This window comes from Jaculus jaculus, chromosome 3 (assembly GCF_020740685.1).
Source record: "Jaculus jaculus isolate mJacJac1 chromosome 3, mJacJac1.mat.Y.cur, whole genome shotgun sequence".
In the NCBI taxonomy this organism is placed as follows: domain Eukaryota; kingdom Metazoa; phylum Chordata; class Mammalia; order Rodentia; family Dipodidae; genus Jaculus; species Jaculus jaculus.
Genome location: NC_059104.1, coordinates 170,187,694 through 170,199,783, shown reverse-complemented (window position 1 = coordinate 170,199,783; position 12,090 = coordinate 170,187,694). Strand labels below are relative to the sequence as shown.

Genomic DNA, 12,090 nt, shown 5'->3' with positions numbered 1-12,090 from the left:
CTCAGAAAGCAGAGCGATTAGCCACGAGCTGGAGGAGGCACGAAGACTCGGCCCCTACTTCTGTGACAATGATATGAGGTTGAGGGATTGTGTGGACCACAAGTTCATATACACACAGGTGGTAAAACAATAAACACACAATATTTAAAAGGAAAACAAGGGGCTGGAGAGATGGCTTAGTGGTTAAGGTGCTTGCCTGCAAAGCCAAAGGACCCAGATTTGATTCCCCAGGACCCACATAAGCCAGATGCACAAGGTAGCGCATGCACCTCTCGTTCATTTGCAGTAGCTGGAGGCCATGGTGCTCCCATTTTCTCCTTCCCTCCCCCCCTCCCTCTCTCTTTCAAATGAATACATGAAATATTTAATTTTTTTTTTGCGGTAGGGTTTCACTCTAGCCCAGGCTGACCTGGAATTCACTATGTAGTCTCAGGGTGGCCTTGAACTCACGATGATCCTCCTACCTCTGCCTCCTGAGTGCTGGGATTAAAGCTGTGTGCCACTACACCCAGCTTTAATAAGATATTTAATATATTTATTTATTTATTTGAGAGAGAGAGAAAGAGGAAGATAGAGAGAATGGGCATGCCAGGGCCTCTAGCCACTGCTAACGAACTCTAGACACATGCATCTCCTTGTGCATTTGGCTTACGTGGGTCCTGGGGAATCGAACTGGGGTCCTTAGGCTTTGCAGGCAAATGCCTTAACCACTAAGCCATTTCTCCAGCCCCTAATAAAATAAAAAATGGTAAGTAAACACACTGAAATTACAGGGTATATTGCTGCAGACTTGTTAGTCCTTGTAGAGGAGATGGCAGTTCCTCCACTTTGGTAGTCGGGTTAAACCATCCCCAGGTCTTTATGGCCCACCCAGAGGATGTGAGCCGTGTTGGGAGGGGCTGGTAGCCCAATCCTGCATGTGATCGGTACTGGACAACCCGGCTTGGCGGGGATCAGAGCAGACTCGGGGTTCTATTGCCACCTCCTCATCCTCAGACACTCGGGGTCAGCAGAGTCATGCTGCAAGGGCTCAGGCCACCGGGAGAAAGGAGGAGGGGGGACGTGCCTATACCTGAGGGCGGACCAAGAACGGACTAAAGGCCACCTGTCACAAAGGCTGCAGAGGGGACTTGATGCTGCTGTCTGAGTGAAGCCTGAGGACCAGGTGTCAGCCCAGAATGTCACTCTTAGGTCTCCTTGGCTACAGTGCTCCCGTGTTCCTAGGGGGTGCGCCAGTGAGTTTTCTCCCCACGGGCCTGCTCAGCCTGTCTTCCCCAGCCCTGGCCCCCCGTTGGTCCCCCTCCATTGTCAAATATGAACCGATATCTGGGCCATAGAGAGATGTCTGTCTTGGAGACAGGAAAGAAAGAGCTGATTCCAAATGACACAGGTCACTATCCCCTGTGACCCTGGGGCGCTGCACATCACAGCTCACACACCTCAGTGCCACCCTGCCTTCCACACAGCCCTAAGTCCCCACAGACACCAAAGTGACCGGACTCCTGAAGGTTCTTACACGGACAGCTGGCTCCTCATGGGACACAGACAGGGCCTCTAATACCACCTGTATTCATGCGTACGCACGCACGCACGCACGCACGCACGCACGCCTTCTGAGGATTTCCAAGGCTGAAGATCAAAAATGGAAGAACTGATGCCTCAGAAAATCTCAAAATAGTTTTTTTTTTAACCCACACCTCCCAGACAAGGGCTTTAAGGGCAGCAACCCCAGCGAAAGTGGGGTGGGGGGGTAAACCTAGCCCTGCCAGGAGGCAAGATCACCAAGTGGAGCTTTCAGGGAAGCAGAAGCGTGTAGGGGCGGGGGAGCTGGGGGAGGGGCAGTACAGTGGAGTGAGCCTGATATGAGAGACAAAAGTTTTCAAAGCCACAAGCTGCCGGGCGTGGTGGCGCACGCCTTTAATCCCAGCGCTCAGGAGGCAGAGGTAGGAGAATCGTTGTGAGTTTGAGGCCAGCCTGAGACTACAGAGTGAATTCCAAGTCAGCCTCAGCTAGAGTGAAACACTGCCTCACAAAACAAACAAGCAAAAAAAGCCACAAGCTGAGACAGCTGTCTCCCCATTTGACAGATGAGGAAACTAAGGCTCAAAGAGAAGCAAGGGTCCTTCTGTGGTCAGACAGAGATCACCCACACTTTGATCTATGGCAAGCTCTGAACCTGACTGCCATCTCCCACCCAGGGGTTTAGAGAAAACAACGTGTCCTTTGCTCTGATTGGTGGACTCCTCAATCTGCCCTTTGTTTTGATTGGGGGAATGCCCTGAGCTGTCCTTTACCCCCATTGGTGGTTGCCTGGAGGGCCTTTGATCAGATTGATCAGTTTTCTGACTTTTAGGCCCAGGGCAGGATCATTGTGGGGAGCTAGCAAAGAAAAGTTGGGGAGAGTTGGGGTGTCAGCAAGGAGGGGCTTTCAATCCTTGCCGGAGGGGGCTGGGCACAGACTGATGAGGTCCCAAGGCTCTCGGCCTGGCATCCTCTCAGCTGGCCTTGAGGCCCTGCTGCCCAGGAGCAAGAACCACTACTGTTGGAAAGGGCCACTTCAGACCCAGAACTCCCGAAGAGGCCGTCAGAGCTGGCCCATAGGCCAGGAATCTCCCCCCGGGTCTCAGAGAGGGTGCCAAGTCCAACGCCAAGGAGGCATGGACTCACAGGGTGAAGGGCCTGCCTCAGTGGTGACAGAAGCTGTGAATGGACAGTAGGACAGTTCCTGAATTGGAGGCATGGTGGGGAGCCAGCTGGTGCCCCAGGAATCTTTAAAAGAGAGAAGAAAAATACACACTCATAGGCCATTCCTGCCCCCATGCCCCATCCTCACACATTACACACACGTTCTAAAGATGATGGCCACGAGCTTACTTCTGCCCACACTGGTATGCACCTGCCCTCAAACACACACACACACACGCATGCGCACATGTATGCCCGCATGCAGATAGAAAGAAATGCAGCTATATTTCCAGCACACATACACACAAGTACTTAGGTGTGAGTCAACACACACACACATACACACACACACAGAAAGAGAGAGAGAGAGAGAGAAGCCCAGGCTCAGGGTGGGTGGAGGGGTCACATTTCCTGTCCCTGCAGCTTTTGTGAACAAACACCAGCGTAAATACCAGCATAAGAACCAGGCAGTTTCCCAGTCCCCAGGGGAGAATCTGTAGCGTATAGACAAGGAGCAGCGATTTCCAATCTTGTCCCAGGTTGACGACAGGGGCTCTGTGTGGCCTTAGACGCATCCCTTTCCTCTTCCGGGGCTTGACCACCTCATTAGTAAAAATGGGTCTTTCTGCTCGGCTGCACCTACGTCTGTGGTTTTTGTGATTTCATCTAATGTGGATGAGTGGGTGGGCAGAAAAATAGGTGGGTGGTGAATGGATGGGTGGATGGGTGAGTGGATGGGAAAGCAGGTAGTTTGGATGGTGGGTGGATGGACGGGTAGATGGGTGGGTGGGAGAGAAAACGGATGGGTGGTGGGTGGGTGGACAGTCTTTGGCTCTCCATGGTGCCCTTCTCTGTGCCTCCGAAGGCTGAGGGGCATCAGCACCACAGACAGCGTCGTGCCCACATGCTGTTCTTTCCACCCAGCGATCACCAGAGAAAGAGCAATCTCTTGGAGCCAGGGCTCCTCTGAAGCCAGGGCTGGGGCTCCTCCCAGGGCCGGATCAGCATCTCTGCACTCGTTTTGGAGAGAGAAGAGATTCTGAGGTGAGTGCTTCCGGCCCTTCTTAAAGCCTAAGATTCTATGGAGCCAGAGATCTTGGTTGTTCTCCCCTTTCGAAGCACCTACCCACCTAGGGACAGATGGTCTTCTTGTGTCGAGGGGGTCACTGTCGCCAGCTGCTCTCCCGGGTCACCTCCCTGAGTGTCTATGTATTTTCCCACCTCCGTGAATCCTCCTGTCGCTGTCCCCTGTCTGGCTCCGGAACCATAGGCTCCTGCTCTGCGACATAGCCCCACAGTGGCCCTCACTCGCTTACAAGAGGGTGATCGCATAAAACTCCAGCGCCAAGGACCTCCCAAGCCCTTAAACTGTGCTCCTGGGACTAAACATGCCAACTCATATCCAAGCTCCTAGCCTGAGGCTGGAGGCTGTCTCCTCACTCTTGAGCTTGGGGCTCCCCTGGCTGCAAGGAGCTCTCACAGGACCCCAGAGCTTTTCTATTCTCTGCCCCCCCTCTTTCTTCTGGGCTGGGCCCTCTGACTGTACCTCTCTGTCTCTCCCCATCAGTTCCCTCAGCCGGTGTCCGTCTCTGTCACATGCTACCCTCCTGTCTTCCACATCTTTTCCACCTCCACATTCTGGCTCTTTCTCTTGGACAGCTTCTGCACCCGCCCTCACCTCTCCCCTGCACACTCCCCGCCCCCACCACCCCATCCCTCCTGCCCACTCCTCCCCCACGTTTGCCAACAGTCATCTTGAGAACCTGGGGGAGAACGTTCCTGACCCAAGGTATCTCCCTACGGACAGAGACACTTGGGGACACTCGACAGCAGGGCTGGTGGTGGGGGGGGGTGTTGGCTACGGTGAGGAAAACAAGAGTTCTAGGCAGGATGCCACCTGCATCTCTTTCGCCTATTGCCTCTGGTTCTGGTGGGTGATACGCTATTCTCGAATCTTCCCAGAAAATGGGGGAGCTGGTCTGTCTCCACAGCCTGCACACACCTACCACCTGCCAACACTGAAGCTCAATCAGGGTGCTTGGCAGAACTACCCCGTGAGAGGCTTCCTGGGGGGTGCTCAGAGCAAGGCAGCCCCCCAGCCTAAGCCCTCCTGGGCTCCTGGCTTCCTCTGGGGTTCCTTCCCGTCCTCACAGCTGCCCAGCTTCCAAGGCAGAAGACAGAGGAGGCAGAACAAGGCGACTCGTTGCCTCCCTACCCGCCCACGCCCGCCACCTGCCCAAGGAGCCGCCTCTAGCAGACACTGGTGCCGGGAATATTCACAGAAGAGCCGCCTGTGTGTGCTAACACTGGCGTCTCCACATCTCTCCTCGCTGAGACACTGAGCTAGGCCGGGGACGGGGCTGGGAAAGAAAGAGGTCTGGTGACCTTTGGGAGACTAGGTGGATGAGCTCAGACAGCAATGGCTTCAGTGGCTCATGCTATAGAGAAGGGGAGACCTTTTATTTTTTCAGGTGTCCCTCAGTGATTCTTACACTTTGACATGCCCCAGAACCATCTGGGGGGAAAAAAAATGCTAAAATAGAGTGTCTGACTCAATTGGTCTGGGATGAGGTCCAGGGGTTTGCAGCTGAACTCTTCAATGCTCGTGAGGTCCCGGTCCCTGGGATGCACCCATTCGCCCATCCCTCTTCAGAGAAGGCCCAGGACAAGCACAGAGGAGTGGCTGCCAAGATGGATAAGGATGTCATTGCCACCTGAGAGGATTCCACAGAGAAGGGCCCTAAGGCAGGGAGACATAGGGGTGAGGAAGGGGAGAAAGAGTTGGGACAGTGAATGAAGGGGTACAGGGCCCATGGAAGGGGTTGCCTGCAGCTCAGGAGCGTGGCCCCTCATGAAAGGCTTACCCGAGCCTTGCCTCCCTCCTGTTCTCTCTTCCTCCCTCCCCTCTGCTCCCTTTGGCCACACACACCCCGCCCCCCGCGACCCCTCCTCCCTCGACCCATCCTCCATCCTCCGCAGACTCTGGCTTCAGTTGTTACTCCAACAGGGCCGCGTCTCCAGCCTCTGAGCCACACTGGAGACACGTGCACTGTAGAATACACCTGCGCCTGTCCCCGGCGCCTCCAAAGGGTGGCCCCCCTCTCCCTGAGGACCTTAGCCCTACTGCCGGCTCCTCCCACCCCACATCCCCAGGCAGCCCCTCCTGGACCCCCCATCCTGTCCGAGCCAGGCCCGGTTTCTCCTCTACATCCCATCAGCTGTCCTAGCTCCTCCTGGGGCCACTCGGGGCTATTTGAGGGAATGGAGGGGGAGAAGGGAAAGGAGAGGCAAGGCGGGGAGTTGCCACCTCTCCCAGAGCCTGACCTGAGCCCCAGCCTTGAAGGAAGGGACAAAGGAATCGCCCACATGGGAAGAGGAGGAAGGGGAGACGAGTGGGCGGCCCTGCCAGGAAGACGTCACGTCAGATCGAGGTATTATGTAGGGTTCAGGCCTCCCCGTGTCCCTCCCCACCAGCGGCTGCCTCATCCACGCACAGAACCAACCGCGACTCCGCCCCTGCGGCCCACATGCTCCGCACCGCCCGGAGCAGCCGCCTGCTCCACCCTGGTCATCTTAGCGTGCTGTTCCCTCTAAGTCCCCTATGTTCAGGCCTGAGGCCCATGAGGGCAGAACTGTCCACAGTGGGGCAGTCGCATGGAGACAGGTAGAGACACACCATGGCTCAGAATGGCTCCTGGGGAGAAGTATGGACAGCAAGTGAGGAGGTTAGGTGCCCTGATCCCCAGGAGTGTACAGAAAAAAAAAAAACGGGGGGCCCCCAGGGGAGTCGGTGCCCTGCGAAAGAACCGTGATGAACACAGGACTGGCATCCGGCCCTGGATTCCGTGACCCAAACATCAGTGAAGGCTCCCTCACTCTCCACACACAAGTGGCCTCCATGGTGGGCCAGGAGATGGACAGATGAACTCCATAGCCTTGTCGATGTCAAGAGAGAGAGGACTGGGGCTGGAGAGGTGGCTTAGCGGTTAAGCGCTTGCCTGTGAAGCCTAAGGACCCCGGTTCGAGGCTCGGTTCCCCAGGTCCCACGTTAGCCAGATGCACAAGGGGGCGCACACGTCTGGAGTTCATTTGCAGTGGCTGGAAGCCCTGGCATGCCCATTCTCTCTCTCTCTCTCTCTATCTGCCTCTTTCTCTCTCTGTCACTCTCAAATAAATAAATAAAAATGAACAAAAAAAGAAAAAGAGAGAGAGAGAGAGAGAGGACTGGAATGATGGCTCTAGGCACTTGCCTGCAAAGCCTAAGGACCAGGGTTCTGTTCCCCAGTACCCACGTTAAGCCATGCATATGGTGGTACGTGTGTCTGGCGTTCATTTACAGCGGCTACAGGCCCTGGGGCTCCTATACACACACAGTCTCCCTCTTTCGCTCTCTCATTCCCCTTACAAATAAATAATTTAAAGAGAGAGAGAGAGAGAGAGAGACATCCCTCGGGAAATAAATGAGGGATCACCCCTCTTGACCTCCCTCTCCAGGCAGATCTGACTCTGCCACCCGAGGCCCTCACAGCGCAGCGGGCGGCATTGTGTGTGTAATCACAATGCCACTCCTCCCCACTTGGATTCTCCCATCGCACTAGGACCTTTTGGAGATGAGAGATTGCATCCTGTTTGCCCTAGTCCGCCCTTGGTCCTGAACATCACTTAGTTCCCCCAGAGGAGTCTAGATAAGTTTAAGGTCTGTGAAGTACAGCATGTCCAGGCTATGGGGTGTGAGTAGAGGGGTGGACCCCAGAGCCCCTTGGATGGCCCTGGTAGGGGAGACAGCTAAGACCTCACAGCCTCCCGAGTCTGATGTGGTCACAGTCCCAGAGAAAGACAGAGTAATCGGGGGTCCTTGCATTGAGGACTTGTGGCAGGATTCCCAAGGTGTCTCCTCTGGGACAGGAGGGTCCCTGTGCTTCAGGACCACCCTCCAGCAGAGAAGGGGCTGGGCCAGCGGGGGTGGGGGCTGCTTTCTAAGAGCACGTGAGCAACAAACATTCTTACCTCCAAGAAGCTTTCCCACCCGGTGTGGGGAAGGGATATTTATCCTCCACCTAGCCTGAGGTCCTCCCGGACCAGACTCTACAGTCCCAAGGGGACAGTTTGGAAGGACTGGCCAGGTTCTCATGCAGAGGCAGGAGGCCCATTCCCGGCCAAGCTCTCTGTGCTATGCCAGGCCAGAGGACGGGCACTGTGTGGCTTTGAACTCCTCGAAGACCATGCTTTGGCCAGAAGATGGGCTGATCCCCTCTCTCAGATGTGGGCTAGGCATCTTCCCCCAGGCCCGGGGCAGAATCTCTTGTCTCCCACTTTTTCAGCCCCTGTGCTCACAATGGGTGAAACATGTTAAATGGCACTGGCCTGGCATCGGAGAAAGTGTGGCCAAGGATTAAAGGCCGACCTGGAGAGGGTCCTAATGCTGGACTCTTCTTGGGCCAAGCAGAAAGATGGTTGCCCCGTGATGCTGGCCTGGAGGCTAGCCCTGGCTCTGTCCCTGGCTCTCCCTGGGCCTGCCTGGGCTCTCTGTGTCTGCTTGTCTAGCTGTGTTTCTCTGGCGTATGTCTCTCTCACAGCCTCACACTGCTTCATCCTGTGACTGTATTTGGCTCCATCCTCAGAGCTTGGCCCAGCCAGCTGTTGCCCAAATCCCAGGGGAGCAGGAAAACAGGACTATGAGGAGAGACAGGGACCAAGACCAATTCAGAAACAGCAAAAGACATGAGAGCTAGGAGGGGACCCTTGGGACAGGGCTGAAGGGGCAGGATCGGCCAGTGAAGACCCCACCCCCACCCAAGGGAAACCCTTGAAGACACACAGCCGGAGCTGGAGGAGGGGTCCCCCCTCCTTTGCACTGACTCCCGCCGCCCCCTCCCCATCTCCTGGCCCCTGCTGGAATGTATGAGCGCTTTCGCTGTTCCTAAAAATAGCCCTTCTTTACTGGGGACTGGAGTGAGGAATCTTCCGGGCAGGGGTTCATCTCAGGCATGCCCCTGCCTCTGGGTTATGTCCCCCCAAGGACCTCTCAGGGCTTTCCCCCGCCCCTCCCCATAAATTTGACTGTATCACTCCATCCCGTGGGATCACTCTTGTTCCTCACACCCTCATAGACTCATTGCTCCCAGGCTGTGGGGAACTGTTTATAAAGCACCCCGCCCCCTCATGAACGCCTCCAGAGGGACAGAGGGACCAGAGATACTCCTTTTTTTTTTTTTTTTAACCCAGGCTCAGCCATACTCCAGCCTCTACCCAACTGTCTGTCTTTTCCTCTCAACTCCCTCCCCACTGGGGTTCTTGCTCCAGCTCCCCATTTCCTGCACCCTAGCATCCACTCATCTCCTGCCCTTTCAGACCCAGCCCTGGTCTGCTCCCCTGCTCTCATCCTACCTCCTTCCCCCCTTTTCCTCGGGGAGGAGCAAGGCAGGGGCCAGGTTTCAGGGGCCCCACAGCAGACATGGGCGCTGAAGTCTGCAGTCCTCCAGCGAATGAGAAGGTTGGTGGGAAGACCTTATAGGATCCAGGATCCCATGTCCTGAGCCTAGACCCCCTGTGGTCTCCTCCTTTTTTTTTTTTGAGGTAGAATCTCACTCTGGCTCAGGCTGACCTGGAATTCACTATGTAGTCTCAGGGAGGCCTCGAACTCACAGCGATCCTCCTACCTCTGCCTCCCGAGTGCTGGGATTAAAGGCGTGCGCCAGCATGGCCGGCTCCTCCCTGCTTTTCTGTCTAGCCTTGTTTTCTTTTTTGGACCCCAGTCCTCTATCTACCTCAGTTCTGCAGGGGAAGCCCATCCAGTCTCACCCCTTCCCTACCTCCATGCTCAGTTGGGAGGGCCAAGTCCAGGGAGGGGCAGTGACCGGAAGATGGCCATGACCTCGTCCATCGCTGCGCACTGCTGGGAGGCTCCTGGAGCACAGGCAGGGAAGGCTCCTACCACCCCGCCCGCCTGGCAGGCAGGCTGGCATCCAAAGCTATTTGCCCTTGGAGGGCCCAGGAGCCAAGAAAACAAACATCCGGCTTCTCTGGAACTTCTCTGCCTCCTCTCATCACCGGGGCCTGGGAGCTAGGGCACACACATGCATGTGCGTGCATATGCACACACACATGTGCGCACATGGCCAGGGCTGGGGTAACTGAGTCGGGGAGTCCTGAAAGACAACAGCCTCCTCAGACTGTCATGCTCTCAACGCAATTTGAACCAACTTTTACCTTGGAGAGAGAAATTTAAATAGCTTTTGTGTAAACTTCCTCAATGCGAAATTTTGGGTACATCCAACAGAAGGGACTTCCCACACCCCCCCTTACTCTGTGGGGGGCTCTTACTTTACTGGTGACCTATGCATATGTCACTCATTACTATGGACGTCTCCATGGGCCGTCATGTGACCATGGCAGAATATGTCCCTTGGGTCACTAAAGAAACATCTGTGTGAAAGCGCATGGGCTGTGCTTCTACCAAGGACTGTGTGCGTGGGTATGAACACGTGACCACCCTGTTCCCATGTGCACATACGGGTGGCCTGCCTGCCTGTCCGCGGGGTATGGAGAAGTTCCCGGATACTGATGTCAGCCTGGTATGTGCAGTGAGCATGTGGCTGTCTGGGGGGCTGTGGGTGGACTGATGCTGCTCTCATAGCTGAGCAGTGAATGGAGTCTTGCTCAGAGTACTGCATCCGGGGTCCCACCGTGCTCCTCCTGGCGCCCCAGCTTCTTCCTCTAGTACACACCACACCTGCAAGTGAATCTTTTAACCTGCCTGGACTCAGTTTCCTCACCTGTAAAACTTCCCCAGAGCTGAGATCACCTTTGGACACGGCAAAAAGAAGTGACTCCCCACCTTCCCCCAACCGTCTGCCCTGCGAGGCAAGTCTCAGGAAGGGGAGCGAGTCCAAGTTCGGCGCTGCCCACCTCGGCCAGAGCCCCGGGGCAAGCGCTCACACGTGCAGTTAAGAAGCGATGGCCTTCCGGGGCAAAGAAATGGCAGTTCCCCTTCTTCTTGCTCTACCGGAGGTGTACGACCCTGGACTTAGGGGCCTCTGACTCTGGAACTAGGGTGCCTCATTCAGGACATTCATCGCTAGTAACTTCCCCTGGAACTCGGCTCCCTCGACACTTTGTGCGCATTACCTTGTACGTCTGGCTTACGTGGGATCTGGAGCATGGAACATGGGTCCTTACACTTCTCAGACAAGCACCTTAACTGCTAAGCCATCTCTCCAGCCCTCAACACATTCTTTCTTTCTCTTTTTCTTTTTCCTCTTTCTTTTTCTTTCTTTCCTTTTTTTTTGAGGTAGGGTCTTGCTCTAATCCGGGCTGAAGGAGGTGGGGGCCAGGTAGCTTTGTTAGGCAGTTAGGGTGCCCTGAAAGTAACAAGGCAGGAAGGTCGGCAGTCTGCACTCGCTAGAGATCAAAGAATGATCTGACTTCTTGTCTCTTCCCTAGACCTGTTTTTCCATAAACAACCTGGGCCCCTCCTGGGAGGGAGGTATCTCCTAGATTTTAAATCTAAATCCTAACATTGTGGTGAGTCAAGCTTAGACCCCAAATTTGGCATCGTGGCTGGCGTCTTCATGAGACAGCCCCTAGCCCCAACCAAGCAGCTGTCCTTCAGCTCACCTGAGCCAGAGGTAGGGCCCACCACCGAAAGGCTATAAACACGTCTGCGAGAGGAGGGCGAGCTCTCTGCTGCCAGACCTCCGCACACAACCGCCCCCCAAGGCTGAACCAAGAGGAGAACCTCACTCTCCACCTGGGCTCTGCACCCTCTTTTCTATCCTCTCCGTGGGTTTTTCAGGGCCCTCCACATGGGCTTCAAAGCCACATGGGTGCCTTTCTTTGGTTCTGTACTTTCCTAAATAAGTATAATTAATAATTATCCTTCTCAGTCTTATTTTAGTCAATTATTTGATTAAAATTAGACATGAATGTAGGGTTTGGGATTCAAGGACTTTCCTGAACCCCCAGCACCCCGTTACATGGGCACTAACTATATAGTCTCAGGGTGACCTCAAACGCACAGCCATCCTCCTACCTCTGCCTCCCTGGTGCTGGGGGTAAAAATGGGTGCCACCACACCTGCCTCCCATTCTTTTTTTTTTTTTTCTTTTAATTTAATTTATTTATTTTTGTTTTGAGGCAGGGTCTCACTCTAGTCTCTAGAGGGCTGGGATTAAAGGTGTGTACCTTCACACTGGGCTTCCCTCAACCCACTCTTAAGCTCTCCCTCCCTAAAGCCCAGGAGGGATACCAGACCTAGGGTGAGGGAACCAGCTCTGAGACCACCAACCCAACTCTGATGGACAGATCAGGAGACAGAGGCCTAGAGGGGGACAGGGACACATCCAGGGAAGCTGGGAAGGCCAGGCTCCTGGGTCGCGGCCTCTAGGGCAAGAGACCCAAGCTTGG

General features: G+C 55.1%; 1 protein-coding gene across 3 annotated transcripts in view; it reads right to left on the bottom strand.

The window, feature by feature from the left end:
* Pde2a (phosphodiesterase 2A) overlaps positions 1 to 12,090 on the bottom strand; it is a 104,069-nt gene that overhangs the window by 35,306 nt on the left and 56,673 nt on the right. The window lies entirely within an intron of this gene.